Source organism: Pinus tabuliformis, chromosome 4_2 (genome assembly GCF_031772625.1).
Source record: "Pinus tabuliformis cultivar Carrire ecotype Pingquan chromosome 4_2, CPIR1, whole genome shotgun sequence".
Classification (NCBI taxonomy): domain Eukaryota; kingdom Viridiplantae; phylum Streptophyta; class Pinopsida; order Pinales; family Pinaceae; genus Pinus; species Pinus tabuliformis.
The window spans coordinates 388,135,419-388,153,660 of NC_142304.1; positions in this window are offsets into that span (position 1 = coordinate 388,135,419).

Sequence of the window (18,242 nt, forward strand, 5' to 3'; positions counted from 1 at the left end):
AGAGCCATCATCCTTTTGGTAGGATGATTATCTGTGTTGTAATGCTGTACATTTGAATGTCTTTATTTTCCTGAATATATATCGCAGCCCGGATGGATGAAACTAGATCCGGGGTCTTCAATCTCGTCCGATCTTCACTCGAAGTACAAGTCGATCCATGTGAGAAATGTTTTGAAGTCGAACATGGAAAGACATCGCTTGATTACCAGTCAATGATGTAAACTGTTAACAAGCGCGAGAGGAATCACCGATAATGATAATGATCCTCAAGGTACTACAGTACAATTCACATGGTGTGAATAAAGGACTTGGCATTGAACACCATGCAAAATCTTTCAGTCGAATGTCATTGATGTGAACCTGTTGCTGGAAGTGAGAAACTTGCCATTGAGGCATGCAAGCTTCAAAGTACTGAATGGGGTGTTCCTAGACCAACTTCTTGGATAATGAGCTGTTGTCGACAAGAAGTGATCCGTCATAGGAGGGCCTTAATGAATCCCACATCAATGACACGGAACGGAGCAAATGATTTTGATGGAGGTGAAAACGATCTGATGATATATGGTTCAGGGTGGCGGTCATGAAAGAATGGAGTATAATGTATGGTAGTGGGCGGGACACAGGTGGCCTTTCTGGATGACTTCTCTTGAACATATCGGCGACACTGATGTGATGGATTGGTAGCATTAACCCCAAATGTGGATGGTATGGCGTGACCATGGCGATGTGACCGGTGAATGAAACAACCCAACCCGACTCGGGCACGAAGTGGAAGTGTCATGTTCAAGAGCGACTTGCTACCAATAAAGATTCTTTGAGTTTTCTTCCGAATTTTTCCCCAGTCATTGCTGACCAGTACCTCTTTATTTTTGTCAAGCTTGAGGAGGATAACATATGCTTGTTCTATAATTTTCCCTTCGGGCAAACCCATCGCTATGTTTTAACGAGCCTAGCGATAGTGAAATTCGTTCTCATCTAAAGACAAGTTTGTCGCTATTAACCTTTTTAACGAGTTTAACGACAAAGATAACTCGGTCCTTTTCATTTTTAGAGAGTCTGAAAAGGTACGTAAAGGTAACTCCAAAATTCCTTTTTCATCATCTAATCCCTTAAGTCCGAAAAAGTATAAAACAATACAGAAGGGATGAATTTTCGATAGCTTTAACGAGCTGAACAAAACAAGCACTCGATCTTTTTGTGCAATAATCCCTCATGTCCAAAAAGATTAAAATCTAGAGGAGGGATAGCACTTCCTGTCCCTTTAACGAGCTGGAAGGCCAAGGACTCGGTAATATTTTCATATTTTACGAGTCAGTTGAAAAGAGCTTAAAGAAGACTCGTCTTTTGAGGAACGAGTGATAAAATGGGTAGCAGCTGATTCCAGGTAAGGTTTGGAATTTTCCAATCACGGCAGTGTCACAAGGATGGCTAGTGAAATCACTCTTCGCAGCTGTTCCTCAAAATGGGTAAACAATCAAATGGAGGTGATTGATCGGCCAATGAAAAAGTGGAGGTGACGGTGCAAACACGACCAAGGCTTTAATGGCTGAAGTGCTACATTCACGGTGGTTATTTACCGGGGAATAGTTCATTTTTTAACGAGCTTAAACGCGGGTGGAAACATTTGCTCGGTCCGGGTTTATTTTTTAACGAGCTTGAACCTCGCGGTAAACACTACTCGATCTAGGTTTATTTTTTAACGAGCTTGAACTTCGCGGTAACACTGCTCGATTAATCCAGTCATATGATAGGAATGTCTCATATAAAACGACAATTTTTAGAGTTTTTCCCCACATCCTTTCTTTATGCAAGTTAGGAAACGACTAATCCAAAAAAACAGATAAATAATCGCTCTTTGCTTGCACTCCAAAAGGTTTGCATGCCCCCAGGTATAAAACAGAGTTTCAAGGTTACCTCTACTTCTATCCGCCAAAACATTTGTTTTACCGAGAGAGGCCTACCTCTTACAGGTTACCCAAAGATTGTTCTGTTCGTAGCGCAAACAAAACACTTCTTCGGCGATGTCTACTGAGATAAACAAAGATGAGTGAAGAGAGGCTACTCCACTCACATAACTTTGACAAGAGAATCTTGTTCTAGAATAACCCCTCTTCCAATCACGGATGGGGTATAGACTAGTCATATTCTCCCACGGAAACCTACTCTATACCCGAAGTTTTCCTGCCGAAGTAGACCAGGATGCATGCCCCCTAGGTTTCAGTCATATCCCTCCGAATTACTCGCGCTCATCGGGAGGACGGACTGGAGATCGAGACATTTCTTGTGTGAAAAGACCATTTAGGGATGGTATATGACTATTTGCTATGCGTGATCCGGGAAATGAAAGTTGATCTACGAGCTTGACCACTCTTCCTTCGTGCGGAAAACACAATACTCTAAAGAGTGAGGAGACAATTGCTGCCATGCAATAAATATAGTCTCGTCCAAGGAGTAGGTTATAATCCAAGGGTCCTTGAACTACCATTACATTCATGTGAACTGTCTTCCTTCTCAATGTTATTGGCACATCGGGAAGGATCCCTAAAGGTCGACTGGTTCCTTTATCAAAGCCTGTCAGATTTCTCATCTCAGGCAAAAGCGATGGCGAACCAAGCGCTTTCCAAGTAGTTTAGGAAAGGATACTCACAGAAGCCCCCTCATCTATGATGGTACCAGCCATAACCATTCTATATATTTGAACGATAATTCTGAATGGTATGCTTGCTGGTAAACGGGGTCTGCCTAGTTGATTCCAGTCGAAGGAGACAACTAGGTTGCTTGGAGATGGGACCGAATAGACGGCCGGGTATTGCTCTGATGAACTTCCTTCCTGCGGTAAAGGAATGGGTAAATTGCCCCCATGTTCGTCGGAGTCTGTGTTTATAAAGAGAATTTGGACGGTGTAATCCTTGTTCTCTTAAGTGACTGTATCATCTGAAGATGAAACCTCTGAAGGCAAGACCGGGTCAACTGCCGCCTCAACCTTTTGACTTTCGTCTGGTATGGATCCAGATGGTTTATCGTCAATGATTGGTGCTTTAGCTGACCACCTGAGCGGGCCAGCTGGATTTTCAACTAGTGACGGACTCGGCAAGAGTTTTTTATATCCAGGAGGAAGTCGTAACGGTGAAACCGGACGATCATCCAAAACTCTTTTAGCTTCGTCTAAGAAGGGACAATGGTGGATAGCATGATTGCCTTCGCACAGTTTACAAGGAAATCTAGCTTTCCCTTTTTGTCCTGGGGCTTCACTTTCACTAGTTGACGGTGTGCTTTCAACATGATCACCAGAGGTTGACGACACCGGGTTGTGCAAACGAGGAGACCAGTCCCTTAATATCCGATGGATGCAAGGACAATCTCTATGAAAGTGGTCTCCTTTGCAAATGACACATGGCGATTTAGGCCTGGTCGGTGCAGTGTGTGGATTTTCGTTAGACGACACTCGTTTTCCCCCATTCACCTTTGGCTCCTTCTTCTTCTTTTCTTTCTTCTCCTTAGGAACTTGACTTTTGGCTTTACCAGCCCCATCAAGTGAAGAGGAAGGAAGAGAGGAAGAATTAGAGGAAGTAGAAGGTTGGTGGGCAACTCTGGACTCGTCTAATTGCTAATTCGATTGCTCAGGAATAGTGGTGTTCTGAACGACAGAGGTTGAGAAGAGCCATACAGGCAAACCAATTGTCAGCCCTGGAAGCGACAATGTGGCCATATGGGGTGCACCAACATCTCCCCAAGAGGAGAAGGGACTAGGATTTCCACCAAGGGGAATTCCTTGGTTGGTAGACTCCATTTTCTCAACCCAAGATCAACGTAGGAAAGGGGTAATGAATATTCCGTTTAAAATAAATTTTAACACGCTTTGACACAACTTGTTTTTTCAGTTTTTAAGAGTTGAGAAAAAACAAAAGATGACTCTAGTCTCCTTCGATTTTTAATGAGCCTGAAGTGACAAGTGCTCAGATGGACCTTTTCCGTTAAAGAGTCTGAAAAGGAATGAAAGGGACTACTCTGGAGGTCTAGGTAGAGGGAGTACCAAACCAATCGCAGAACTACAGAATACTTTTTACGGTACGGCAGTCAATCTTCCCGAATGCTGTGTTCGGTGCATTGCGATCAGTAGGGCGGCCGACACGGATTCCTATGGATAAAGGATTTAAGCCTATAGGGGTCTCCCAAAATATACTCGACGGTACGTGGGAGCACAAGTCCGTACTGGCACTTATCGTCTCAAAGTGGAGGAATCACCCAAACATCAGTGAGGACAACAGTCACCAGGCTTTACGACGCCGGAATACGTCTCTAGCCTCGACCTCTAAATGTTGTGCGTTAAGTTCCAAAGCGTTGTTAGATTCATTGAATTTATTTTAAGTTGATCTTTCTTATGAAGTTTTCCTTTTGGGTCCACCATGAGATGTCCATGTAATTCCTAAAATGAAATCTAAAGATGATAAACAAACTTTTATCTCTTTTCGGCAATGAAAATCCTAGCTACTAGGGGAAAAGAAAGACACAATCTTTTCACAAAGAGAAAAGAGCACACTGTAAATGCACTTTCCTAAATCAAGCCAAACAGACTGTCTATATGCAAATGCACATGCATGTATTTGTTTTTCACTTTCTTAGTATTGATGCTAAAAAGAAAGTTGATGTACAAATCTGAATTTGCTTTCAAGCGACAAACACAAACAAGCTTCTTTTCGAAATCACAAGGTAGAGACGATTACGACACTTTATGATTTTGAAATAAATACTCGTTTTGACACTAGAAAGTCACAAATTCAAACCAAAGGCAATATTAAAAGCATAATCGACCATCGACAGCAAATAAACTTTATCCTATGATCAAAATCGACACTTGCGACAGATCTAAATCAAAGGACGACAGTATGACTATTTTACTTTTGCAATGGAAAACTGTAAAAGACTCAACAAACACACAAAAACATCCACAGTTCTTTTGTGCAAATGAGGCAGAATATCTATAAGGAAAAGGGGTTTGAAATAGTCATATACTGATCACAGGCTGCAAAAATCAGAGAGAAAACTGGAAAGAATGAAGCAAAGAACCTTAGCTGCACAGGGCTAGGCTGATCAGCGCACCTGTTACACAGAGAAACTACATTGCAGCATAGGTTGCCCTCTCGGGAAGTGCGTTGAAATGCAGAACCTCTTCACAGTGCCTGCCCTGGGGCAGAAATGAGAATTCTATCCGGGTTTTGGGTCACAGTTTGCAGTTTAATCTCTAGTTTTTGGCCAAGTAAAAGCAATCATTAATGCACAATCAGGGGTAGATCTAAGGAGGGTCTAAGAGCTATCACAAGGGAAATTAGATAGTCTATGAATCAGCTGTTCAAATCATAAACAGATCCAGTGAATGGATTGAGGCAGTAGATGTCTACTTTGCATTTGTTATGGCAAATGCAGTTCGAATGCTACTTATAAGTTTATGAAACAACAACAAGAGATACACAAACAAACTAATTAGACAATCGTCCCCAGTGGAGTCGCCATTTTGTTACCAGGAAAAGTTTCTATTTAGAACTGCTCTATCCCACTAAGGTGTGACAGCTGCCTTAGAAACAAACAGAGAAAACTACTTTTGTATCTCCTTTATGAACTATAAACAAAGAGGAATAGGAAGAACCAACTTGTGTCTTGCGCTAGTCCTTTGATCCAATCTCTCTCCTCTTTGACAGCTTCCGGCTACCTGCTCCCTTACTTGCCCAGCTTCACCAAGTACCTGTAAGATCACAGAAGAAGAAAACTATACAAAGACATGGATTTATATTCATAAATAACTTAGGATCAGATTTAAGTTAACCATACAAATGTAACAAGCATCAATGATACAAAAGCATGGAAGAGAAACTCAAATAGTTTTTATTGATATACAAGAAGATCCAGGAGGAGTTACAACCGATGATTCCTGACCTAGCATCAACCTCCCAGCAAAGAAGCCCCTCTTCACCTCCAACAAAGCATATATCACCCAATTCTTTGATATGTGTCTCAAAACCAACAGCAATTCCTTACAATGTGCAAAATTCCAGCCTCTGGATCTCTGGGATGAGGGATCCATATATAGATGTATGCAAGGAGGATGAGTCAGCTTGTGATTTGATTAGTGGCTTCTCTCTGTCAGTTCTTGCTTCCACTTGGAGACTGAAGGTCTCTTACTCATCCTTGGTCGAATTCAGTGAGGCAAGTGTCATAGGAGAAGATTCTGGAAGCTTCCATTGTCTCTCCACCTCGCGGAATGACGTTGCCATTTGTCATTTCCCACTCAACGCACCCTGGTAGTACATTTAGGTGCGTTGCAACACACCTAGCCAGTGGATTTAGGTGCTATGCAATGCACTTAGCTAGTGGAGCAGCTGAAATGATCCTGTTTTGACTTATTCTGAGCAGTTTCTGGTGGAGAATTTCTGGGAGAAGCTGTAATTTGTTGACCTTGTTCGTTTAGGGGTAGGAAAAACACTTTTAGGGACTTAGGAGCCCTTGGTTTATGGACATTTCATGCTTGGAGCTGTAAGGCACAAAAATGTCTATAACACCTCTCTATTTTTCTTGTCTTCTTCCTCTTGTTGTTCTTTCTCATCTCCATTAGTTTCTTCCTTCATTTCCTCCTCTGTTTCAGCATCATCCTCCTTCTCTTCTCCCCCTTCTTCTTCTGCTTCATCATGTTCCTCTGTATTAGTTTCTTCTTCTTGTTTTTTCTCCTCCTCACTGACATAAGGACTAACATCATAGGTGAGGCTTTTGATGTCATCCTCTGCTGGTAAGTCTCTCAAGACTGACCATGTTATAGGGATCCTGAGGTTTTGGAGGGAATCCACAATGAGGATCCTGATCGACCCATGGTGAGCCAATTGTTTGGAATTCCCTTCCTTTACTTTGTTGCTGGATTCTATGAGTGATTGCATCAAGAAATAGGGTATGCTGAGTCTTTGGTGAACCAGAGTTTCTACCACAAATATTAATTCTTCAAGCATCCTAAAATGGTAGCCATAAACAACACTATATCTACCCTCACATGAGATATATCTGATGAGTTGGTAACCTACCTCACTTCATGGGTATGGCATACTATCCCTCCTTACTCCATTTTTATCCTCTGTGGGTTCTTCACCTTCTAAAAAGAATTTCCTTTTTGCCACCTGACCGCCTGCTTTGTCTTCTTTTCTCCATGGAATTCCTAGGGGAAGTGTGGTGACCCTACTGATGAGCTCTGGGGTGAGATATATAGTGAGCCCTCTAACTATAATAGTGGCATGGATTCTACTTTGTGGAGTGAGGGAATAAAAAGAGCCACCTCATCATCTACCCTGTGAATTTTTTGAAAAACCTCATTCGTTGGTGTCTTATAAATATTTCAAGCACTTGGGGGTGTTGATGTATCCTCACAGTGTTTGTGGGTTCTCTCCTATTAAACCCTCCTGACATATTGCTTGTGAGGTTGGCAAAGGAAATGAGAGGTTTGACACAAGAATTTTAAATTCAAGAGAAAATAGAGTTTCTTGTGTATGTAATTCACCTCCCATAGTTGTTATATCCACTAGATTTTAGAGAATTTCTATTTCATTTGCTTCTAAATGGGGATGGATTTTTAGATCCTACTTCTTTAGAATGGTGGAAGTGGACAATTCTGGTGATATCCCCTCTTGAACCCTTCTCTGCCTATCCTGTAGACTACCTCTGTGTATCCTATAGACTACTCCTGTAGACTATTCCTGTAGGAATTCCTGTGCATGCTACTGTAGAAATTTTCTTGTAGAACGATGGATCCTTTCTTCTGGTGGGTGGCCAGAGTTATGAGAGTGACTTCAGTGAGGGGTTTTCGAGGAGGTAGAATGCATGAATGCATGCAAACAATATTTTGTTTCCCTTTACGGCTTTTTGGGGTGAGGTGGTGTGCTGGCAGCAGAGCTACATTGCCACTTTTGGACTATTGGTCCCCACTACCACCTCATCATTCACACTCGTAATCAGCTCCCACCTCGTAGATCCATATTTAACCACTTATTTTCCTACTCCTCCTCTGTCATTGAGTTGACTGCAACCACGTGTGAGAGGACACTTGGTTTTGTATGTGATGACTGAATGAAGGTGGCCAAGTTAACTGACCACCTTTTCACTTATAAACCAACTACCTCGTAACCATTACAAATTTGATCAAATTATCATATCAGTGAGTGAGCGGGATACTTACCTGTGGTCTCGATGCCATGCTGCAGTTGTCGAAGATCATAGGTGTTGCGTTGTTTCTTTGCTGCATGGTCATTCTTCTTCCTCCTCTATTGTCTGATGATGGTTTCTTTGCTTTTACAAGTGTCTGTGACTGAAGATCTGATGTTGCTATTGTTGTGAAGCTCTAGGATCATCCTAGTGAAGACCTGTGGCTGATGATTGATATTCTGTGGGATAGGCTGCTACAGGATTTCCTACAGGATGTCCTGTAGCTGCTTCTCCCTTAGAGTTTCTTAATCATGTTGTTGGTTGGGGCTGTGAGGATGCTGCAATGAATGGACAGAGGGGGTAGGAGTGTGTGTGGAGCAAGGGACATTCAGCTACTGCTCTTACTCTCCTCTTTTTTCCCTTTGTTTTCATACCTGACAAAAACTAATCTCTTTTTGTTTTGAATGGAGAGTGCAGGGATGATGGCAATGGATGAGGTGAGGGTTTAGATCATGTCTAGAATGAATTTTGGGGACCTAAGCAACCTACAGTTCACCCCCGGATTGCTTCCTGTAGGTTTTTTCGAGCCACTATAATTCCTACAGGATCATCCTGTAAGAATACAAGGGATCCTATAGAAAACAAAGTCTTCACCTAAATTGAAGTAATGAAGTGAAAAGACAATGGAATTGATGGAGGGATGCATGGTAAGGAGTGGAGGAGATGAATATATGTGAGGCAGGGTTCCCCTTGGATCTTCTCTTTGCTCCTTGATTGTCTTTCTCGCCCACCTGTAAATAAAAATTATGTCTTCTTTCTCTTTTTTTTTTTTTGAAAAACATCTAGGCTGCCTTAGAGAGGTTTTCACCCTAGATGTTTGCCTTGGGCGCCTCAAGGAAGGTTTTCACCCATGGATCTTCTTATTCTTTTTTCCATTTTTTTTCATCATTGGGCCGCCTCACGAGTTTCTCAACCCAAAGATAGGACTCAGGCGCCTCATGGAGGTTTTCACCTAAATCCTTATTTTTTTTTCTCTTTTTCAGTGACCTAATGAGGGAGGAGCTAGAACTTTCTCCACCATCATCACTGTCTTATTGATATTGTCAATGAACTCTTGTTTTGATAAAGGCCTCTTGTACATTTTCAATCGGTGTCCATTAACAAGCAATGGAATGGCTTCTTCATCTATAGTTCTGATTTGCACTGAACCATTATCATGGCATCTTTCCACCACATAAGGTCTGAGCCATCTTGTCCTTAGCTTTCCCTTGAAGTCTTTATACCTAGAATCATATAACAATGCCCAATCGCCCTCTTGAAATTGCTTCTCCTTAATATGTCTATCATGCCATATCTTCCTCTGAAGCTGAACTATCTTTGTATGTAGGAGGGCCTGCATTCTAAATTCATCCAAGCCATTCAAATGGAACAATCTTTTTTCTCTATGCATGACTAAGATCCAAATCTAATTGGGCTGCCATCCTCAATTTATTATATTCAAACTCAATGGACAACAAAGCCTTCTTCCCATAGACCAACTCATAGGGTGTAAATCCAGTGGTGGTATTCCATGTTGTATTATAGGCCCAGGTGGGCTCAACTAGTCTTTTTGCCCAATACTTCCTGCTACTTCTCACTACCTTGGTTAAGATGCTCTCCAGTGCCCTATTGGTCACCTCCACTTGCCCATTATCTTGTGGATGATAAGGAGTGGAGGTCCTATGATTGATTTTGTGATGGCTGAGCAGTTCTTCAATCATGTTGGAGGTAAACTGGCTGCCTTGGTCTGTGACTAATTGTTTAGGGTACCCAAATTTGTAGAATACATTCTCCCTTCAGAACTCAGCCACCTTCTCTTCTGTTGCTGCCTTAATCGCCTTGGTTTTAGCCCATTTAGTCAAATAATCAGTGCACACAATAATGTACTATTTTTTCTTTGAAGGAGGGTTGATAGGCCTAATGAAGTCCATGCCCCACTTGTCAAATGGCTCGAAAGTCACTTGAGGTTGTAGGGGAATTTCATCTCTTGGAGTAGGCTTTCCCATCCTTTGGCACCGATCACACTGACTAATGTACTTTTTCACATCCTGATGAAGAGTGGGCCAATAATAGCCCACTTGTAACACTTTGAATGTTGTCCTCTTTACTGCAAAGTGACCTCCACAAGGCCCATCATGATAGGTCAGAAGGATGTCAAAAAATTCCTCTTCCCTTACACACCTTCTCAAGATTTGATCTAGGCCAAGTTTGAAAAGATTTCCCCCAATCCAGGTGAAGGGGGCACTTTTCCTGATTATCTTGCTCTTTTCTTTGGAGGGCAAGTTTGATGGGAACTGTGCTGATACCAAATAGTTTTCTATATCAGAAAACCATGGGGAGGAACTGAAATAGAAAACAAATGCTTGTCTGGTAAATGGTCATCCACCATTCCTTCTTCACCTGCAGGCGGATTCATCCTAGATAGAAAGTCTGCAACAACATTTTCCTTACCGGGCTTATCAACAATAGTTAGATCAAACTGTTGTAATAAAAGCAACCATCTTATAATTCTACCATTCACATTTGGTTTGTTCATTAAATATTTGATTGCAGTGTGGTTAGTATGCACAACTGTTTGGTAGCCTATAATGTAATGCCTAAATTTGTTTAACAAATGCACAACAGCCAGGAGTTTCTTTTCGGTCACAGTATAATTTAGCTCAACCTTTGACAGGTTCTTACTAATAAAATAGATGGAATAGGGAAATTTCTCTTCTACCTGACCTAAGGCTGCTCCTATGGCTTTGTGTGAGGCATCAGCATGAATATGAAAAGGGAGGGCCCAGTTTGGACCTCGAAGAATTGGTGCAGTGGTTAACTTACCCTTTAAAATGTCTAAGGCCTCTTGACATATTTTTTACCATATAAACTCAAAATCTTTGGCCAACAACCCAAATAAAGGAGATGCCAACTTGTTGAAGTCCTTTAAGACCTTCATTGGTATCTAGCTAACCCCAAGAAACTCTTGACATCCCTCTGCTTTTGCGGAGGTGGGACCCTTTGGATGATTTCTATTTTTTTTGGGTATCCTAGCATGGTCCCTTCAGTCATTAAGAATTCACATTTTTTTGGACTGAGAGACAGGTTCATTTCAATGCATTTGTGCAATACTTTGCCTAGGTTAGTCAGGGCTTCTTGAAAATCACAGCCATAAGGTGTAAAATCATCCATATAAATTTCCACCGCATCATGTACTAATTCGGCGAAAATACTCAAGACTGCTCTTTGGAAAGTGGAAGGAGCATTACATAGGCCAAAAGGAAGGACCCTATAAGCAAAAGTACCCTAAAGACAGGTGAATGTGGTCTTATCCTGGTCTTCTGGGTAGATTTGGAATTCATTGTACCCACTGAATCCATCTAGGAAAGAAAAAAACTTCTTCCCTGCCAGGCCATCTAGCACTTGGTCAATGAAGGGTAGGGGAAAATGATCCTTCTTTGTGGTTTTGTTCAACTCCCTGTAATCGACACAAATCCCCCATTTACCATTTTTCTTGGGAACTAACACTAAAGGAGAGACCCACTCACTGTTAGAGATAGGGTAAATGAATCCTGCATCTAGCAGTTTTTGCAGTTCTTCTTTGAATATATATTTAAGAGCTGGATTCATCCTCCTTTGTGGTTGCTGGACTAACTTACAAACTTCTTTGATGTATATGTGGTGATTACACACTGAGGGGTGTACTCCATTCATTTCCTTATAACTCCAAGTGAAGGCTTCTAGGTTTTCTCTCAACATGTTGCATAGCTTTTCCTCTTCGAGAGTAGAAAGAGATGGATTAATTTTCAAAGTTTTCTCTGGGCTGAATTCTATGGTTTTGACATGAAGTGGGTTGGAATCAGCCAAGCATAAGTCAATTGGATGATTGTCCTGGGTTTCCCTTACTTCTTCTTCTAATGGTAATGAACTAGGAGTTGGACTTTGGAGCAGGTTTTCAATTAAGTCATCCTCATCTTGTTGTCCTCCTGCTATAATTTCTTCCAAAGCATAAAGTTGGGCGGAATAAACCTCATCTTCTTCCTCCTCCTCCAACCATAAAGGTAAATCATGCTCTAGATAAGGTTGAGTAGGAGGGTAGAGGACTAACTGTTTGGACATATGCCTATTCTTGATGGTCATATTCCCAGCTCTATAGCTAATGTAAGAATCCGATGTGGCCAACCATGGCCTCCCAAGGATGAGAGGGTAACCAGTAAGCTTAGCCTTAGGATGGAGAACTAGAAAATCTGCAGGGTACTCCCAGGAGTCAATGGAGACCATTATGTCCTCCACAATTCCCTTAGGGGTGACTATGGAACAGTCTACAAGTTGCAGAACTATTGTGGTCTTCCTTAATGACCCTTGGAGGTTGAGCTTGAGCATGGTGTCCTTGGTCATCACATTAATGGCAGCCCCAAGTTTGATCAGAGTGTGTGGGACAATGGTGCCATTGATGTGCACATCTACTACAGGGCTTCTAGGGTCCAAATATTTCAAACATATTACCTACCCCAGCATTAAGTTGGACAGCTGCCCAATGACATTAATGGTAGGGGCATCCCTTTTTCTTCTTCCTGGATGCTTGAAGAATTTCGTCTTAATCAACTTATTATAAATGGAAACATATTTTATTGCCTAGAGAAGGGGGATCTTTACACATAGATTTTTCAATTCTCCCAGAAGTTCAGTTTCTTATGGGTAGGTTGGAGTGGTTGGGCTAATCTCTTAGGGAAGGGTGGATTTACTTTAAGGTTGTTTTCCTCTCTTTCTTCCTTAGCCTCCCTATGTGGAGAGGGAGGTTGTTTATCCAAAAAAATTCTCCCAGATATTAGGTTGATCTCCTAGATTTCTACAACATAAGTTGGGTATGATGTCTTTCCAATGTATACTTGTTGAGCCTGCCTATTGTTCGGGTTCAGATTTGGCTGGGTAGGCATATGGGGTTGCTTGGGTGGAGTAGAGTGTAGGAGTTGTGGTTGGGTAGGTGGTGGAGGCAATAGCGCTGGAGCATTGTTGTATTGGGGCCTCCACCCCTGGAGTGGAGTATTCCACTAAGGTTGTTGCGGAACGTAAGGTTGAAATTGCTCGCTAGCTAGCTGGGAATGATACTGAGATGCATAGGACTAAGGATGGGGTGTAGACCAGGAAGGATGAGCAGGGGGTCCCCAAGAAGGTATAGTTTTCGTTTGGTTGGGGTTGTAATATGAATGAGATGACCCTTTCATACCCTACTAGTATGGTCTAGGCCCAGGAGGTCTCCTTTGGTTGATGTAGCAAAGCTGCTCAGTGACCCCTTCAGCTCCTTGATATACAACTTTGAGTCCAGGTAAAGAAGGGCACTTGTCTATGGAGTGGTTTTCTTCACAGACCGAGAAAATCTCAATGTAGTTCAATGGACATTCGTTCCTGGGATGCCTCCTGGTGCATCTAGGGAAAAAGATGGCCAAGGCTCTCTTTGCTTCCTCTTGCTTCCTTTTGATGTCCATGGTGTCCAATTGCAAGGCAAGGGTTTGTAGCATCTCACTTTTGAAATCTTCTAGCATGTTTCCAATTTCACCCTTGATGGATGAGTTGGAAGATTATGTACTAGCCATAGGTTGACTCCTCCTACCCTTTTTCCTGACTGCCCTAGAATGGTTTCTAAAGATAGTCTTAATATCCTCATAGGGTAGTTGGTAGATATCTCCTCCTACTAATAGATGTAAGATATACAGAATATCTTTCCTTACTCCTATGAGCAGGACCAACTTTAGTGACTTGGGGTCAAGTGTGCACCTGACCCTTTTGTAACTGAGCTGGAATCTCTCTTCATAGTCTTCTAAGGATTCATCCTAGCCCATGGTCATCCTGAAAATTTCTTCTTTAGTATCCTTTGACCTACAATAGTCCTGATATTTGTTGTTAAAAGCCTGCTGCATCTGAGCCCAAGTTGTGATGTTATCTCCAGGTAAACCCATGAACCAATGCAATGTTGCATCCTTGAGGGTAGATGGAAACAGTTTTAACTTTTTCTCATCATCTGTATAGTCATAGGTTCAACATATAACAACAAACTCAAATAGGAAAGTGTTGGGGTCCTCTATGGTCAGGCCATGGAAATGAGGTAGGGCAGAGGGGCTTATATTCTTCATCTTGGTGTCCCCACTGGTTTCCCTGATGGGGAAGGCACCCTCAACTCTTTCTCTATTCCCTCTGTCATTTCAGTTTTTAGCCATTGGTTCAGTAGGAATGGGTTCCTCTTCTTCTTCTTCCCTTGTAGGTTCTTCAAATATGTCAAGTTGCTCACCTAAAGGTTCCTCCAGTTCACAGCCACCGAAGAAGAGAGAAGGTTGGCTGTTGGATGCAGTGGGGTTATTTGGCAAGAATTTCCCTAAATTTCCCCTATTCCTACAAGGCATGAAAGGAAATGTTTCTGGGTTGGCTTTTATAAGATTTTTTTAAGGTGGAAAGTACTTTAAAGAAATGAAATTGTTGATTGAATGAAAACTACTGACAGAAAAAAACTACTTGCTGAATTGAAATTCTACTTGCTGAATGGAAAGGAAAGTAGATAATGACAACTGAAAGTAAGGAAGCTACTAGATTAATTTTGTAGAAATAAACTAATGGCAGAAAATTAAAGACTAGAAATAGAAGAAAAGAAAGCAGTAATCACATTCTACTTAGACACCTCCCTGGAAATGGTGCCAAAAAGTGATGAGCGCTAGTATTGCAGCAAGGATGCTACAACTCCTGGGCTACCAACTTTACTTATCAACCCAAGGTTCATAAAAACTTGGAGGTGACAATGCTATATGCACAGTAAAAGTGAAGGTCCTGCTTGTTGTCACTGTTCATCTGGCGAGAGACCCTAGGGGTTCCAAGCGAGACTTCTATAGAGTCAAAATAAGCTTGATTCTTTGATGGAAGAAGAGAAAATCTATTCTAAGAGAGCTACTCTACTGCAGTAATGAAGAAAACAACATGTAATGCTAAATCACACCATATCCTAATCAACCATTTAAACAGCTATGCTAGGAAGAATTGCTAAATCAACACTAACCTAATGCTGCTATCTAAGTTACAAAAGTAAAGAGAATCAAACCATACTAATGTGTAAGCGAGGAAACTAAACTAAATATGTTTTCACTTTTTTTTTGGTAAATCAAGCATGCAATTTAATTGTTCTTGTATACGTGACAGGTGGATGGAAGGTGGTTGAGAATGGCTAGAAGGTCTATGGAGTGTTTGGATAGTGTAGTGTGTGTTGAGTAATTGAATTATAAACTGTGTGTGGATTAGAGTAATTCCTCATAACATAAGTGTGTAGGGAATTCAAAAATAATCCAAGAGAGAGGACAGTGCTCAGAGGAGCATTGCAATGATCGTAGAGTGTTGGAGTCTAATTGAATAACCAAATCAAAGTTTAGGAGTGGTAGCATTTAAATAATATGCAAAACAAAGTTTGGGAGGGCGTCAAGTGGAGGAGCAATCGAAGATCGAAATTAGAGAAAGGAAGAAGTAATGAAGCAACAGTGCAGAGGAACCGTTGGATCAGTCGAATCAACGAACAAGATTAACAGAAGATGAGCGACGAAGATCTTATTGCAGGAGATTACGTTAATAGATGGATGGATCACATCAAGTCAGGAGTCGACAGAAGGGTGGAAAACATGCAGAATGATGGAGTGGTCTGTGTAGGTGGTAAGCAGTATCTCGGCCGCCCTAAAAGATGTAAACGGAATTCTTAAATTTCATGTGATTAGCCTAAGTGGGTGACACATAGCATGGGAAAAACACTTTTCTCATGCACTCTCAGTCGGATATCAGTCGTGCAAGACTTCACACGAGATTGCGCGATAGTTGTTGGATCATGCGAGATTGATCGATGGTGGAGATCGGCCAAGCTAGTTGGTGAGCGGTTGATGCGATGGAGCGGTCTTCATAGGTGGTAAGAAGTATCTCACGTGCCCTAAGAGCTGTAAGTAGTATTCCTAAATTTCACGCGATTAGCCTAAGTGGGTGACACGTAGCACGAGAAAACCACTTTTCTCGTGTGCTCTCCATTGGATATCGGTTGTGCAAGACTTCACACGAGACTGCGTGATAGCCATTGGATCATGTGGGATTGATCAATGGTGGAGATCAACCAAGCTAGTTGGTGAGTGGGTGACGCGATAGTCGTTAGATCAAGCAAAACATCGATGGTGGAGATTTGGAGTGCCTAAAGTCAAAAGTTGAAATGAATACTTCAGTTATGTGACACGCGGTTGATGGTGATTGGTCAGGTTCGTTGTGGATCAAATGGTAAGGAAATCCACGTGTATAATCTGATTAAGATGTGATTTATTAGCTTCCACATATATTATGCATGAAGAAAGTGCTGAAGGAAATGAGAATATGAGTGAGATCTTATTACAAAAAGAGAGTGATGGGAAAAGATGACAATGAAATGAACCAAGTACTAAATCAAGACAACGAACTCCAAAGCTCATGCAAGAACTAGAAACCTGTGCTTTTAGGGTTATTGAAGGGTCTCTTCCTCAAGTCATGGTCCTAGAGGGAGGAGGTGAGGCCGAGACACCTGCTGAAAACCTTATGGGGATCGTTTTCTCCTTGCTAACCTGCTAATTGAAAGAAGGCACAAATGGAAGCAAACTAAAACACAACCAATCTACTCTACACTGTTGTAATGGAGATGTCGCTACTTAAGAAAATGAACAATTAAACCATGAACATATGCTAGCATACATGTACAATAAAGAGGAGCCTTGGATACTAGGGTTGGGCCCTAATCCAAGACCTTTAGCCCTCTAAGTTAACTCAGTGCTAGCTGTAAACAAAACTCATTCTTATTATCAAAACCATGGATTACATCAAAAACTATCACAAGTCTTGTAGCTCAAAAATAGAGTAGAGTTTTACAATAAAAAATACAAATCCTACTGAGGTCCTAGCCCTCTCCACTTATACATTTGAAGTCTCCAACAACTTCCTTAAAATTAGGGAGGCTCAGCTCCCAAATTCGAGATAAACCAGTGCTTTGACTTTCACTTGCTCGACTGCCTTCTAGTCCTAATGATTTTGTTGTTTGCACTCTGAGTTGATGGAGGAATATTCAAATGGATGGGTAGCAAATGAGGAGGATTTACCTCCTATAATTCCTCTCCCTTATCCCATTCGATTTTTGACCAAGGAATTTGCCAAAATTCCTTACTTTTATCCTTTAATCCTGCATTAAATGCACATTAGACCACAAAGCAAAATATCCAACTCTAACTCATCTCATAGACGAAATATAATCAAAAGTATGCAATAAGTTGTGAGAATAGTTGGTTTGACTAAGCTAGGAGGTGAATTAAGGCCCATATAATTACCCAATGATGAGGCTCATCATAGTTCTTTCTTATCCTTCACTGCAAAGCCTTTAGGTTGCTTCATGTAGATCTCCTCTTCCAGATCCCCATGATGAAATGATGTCTTCACATCCATATGTTTTACCTCAAAATCAAAAGCAGCAACAACAGATAAAAGTAATCTAATAGAAGCTACCTTGGCAACAGGAGAAAAAATATCACCAAAATCAATTCCCAACATCTAGGAAAAAACTTTTGTTGCCAACCGAGCTTTGTATTTCTCCACCTTTCCTTCTGCATTTGTCTTCTTCTTGAACACCCATTTGCTGCCAATGGGTTTCCTTACATCCGACAACTCCACCAAATCCCAAGCCTCATTTTTGTGCAAAGATTCCATTTCATCAACATGGCCTCTTTCCAGAGTTTTCCATCCTTTGAATCTACTGATTCCTTCACAGTTCTAGGATCATCATCTGTAATAGATAAATAAAAAGTTGAACAGAAAGTAGATGGACTATACCTTTTTGGTTGCCTTCTTTCTTGAACTGATCTTCTCACACCCAGAGTTTGTGGCTCTTCATCTTCTGATTCCTCTTCTGCCGTAGAATCTAATTCTTCCTCCTTAAGCTCAAACTATATCTTCTCAAGTTCCTTTGGTTGGACTTCATGTTTAATAACATATTTCACCTCTCTGAACACTACATCTCGGTTGTA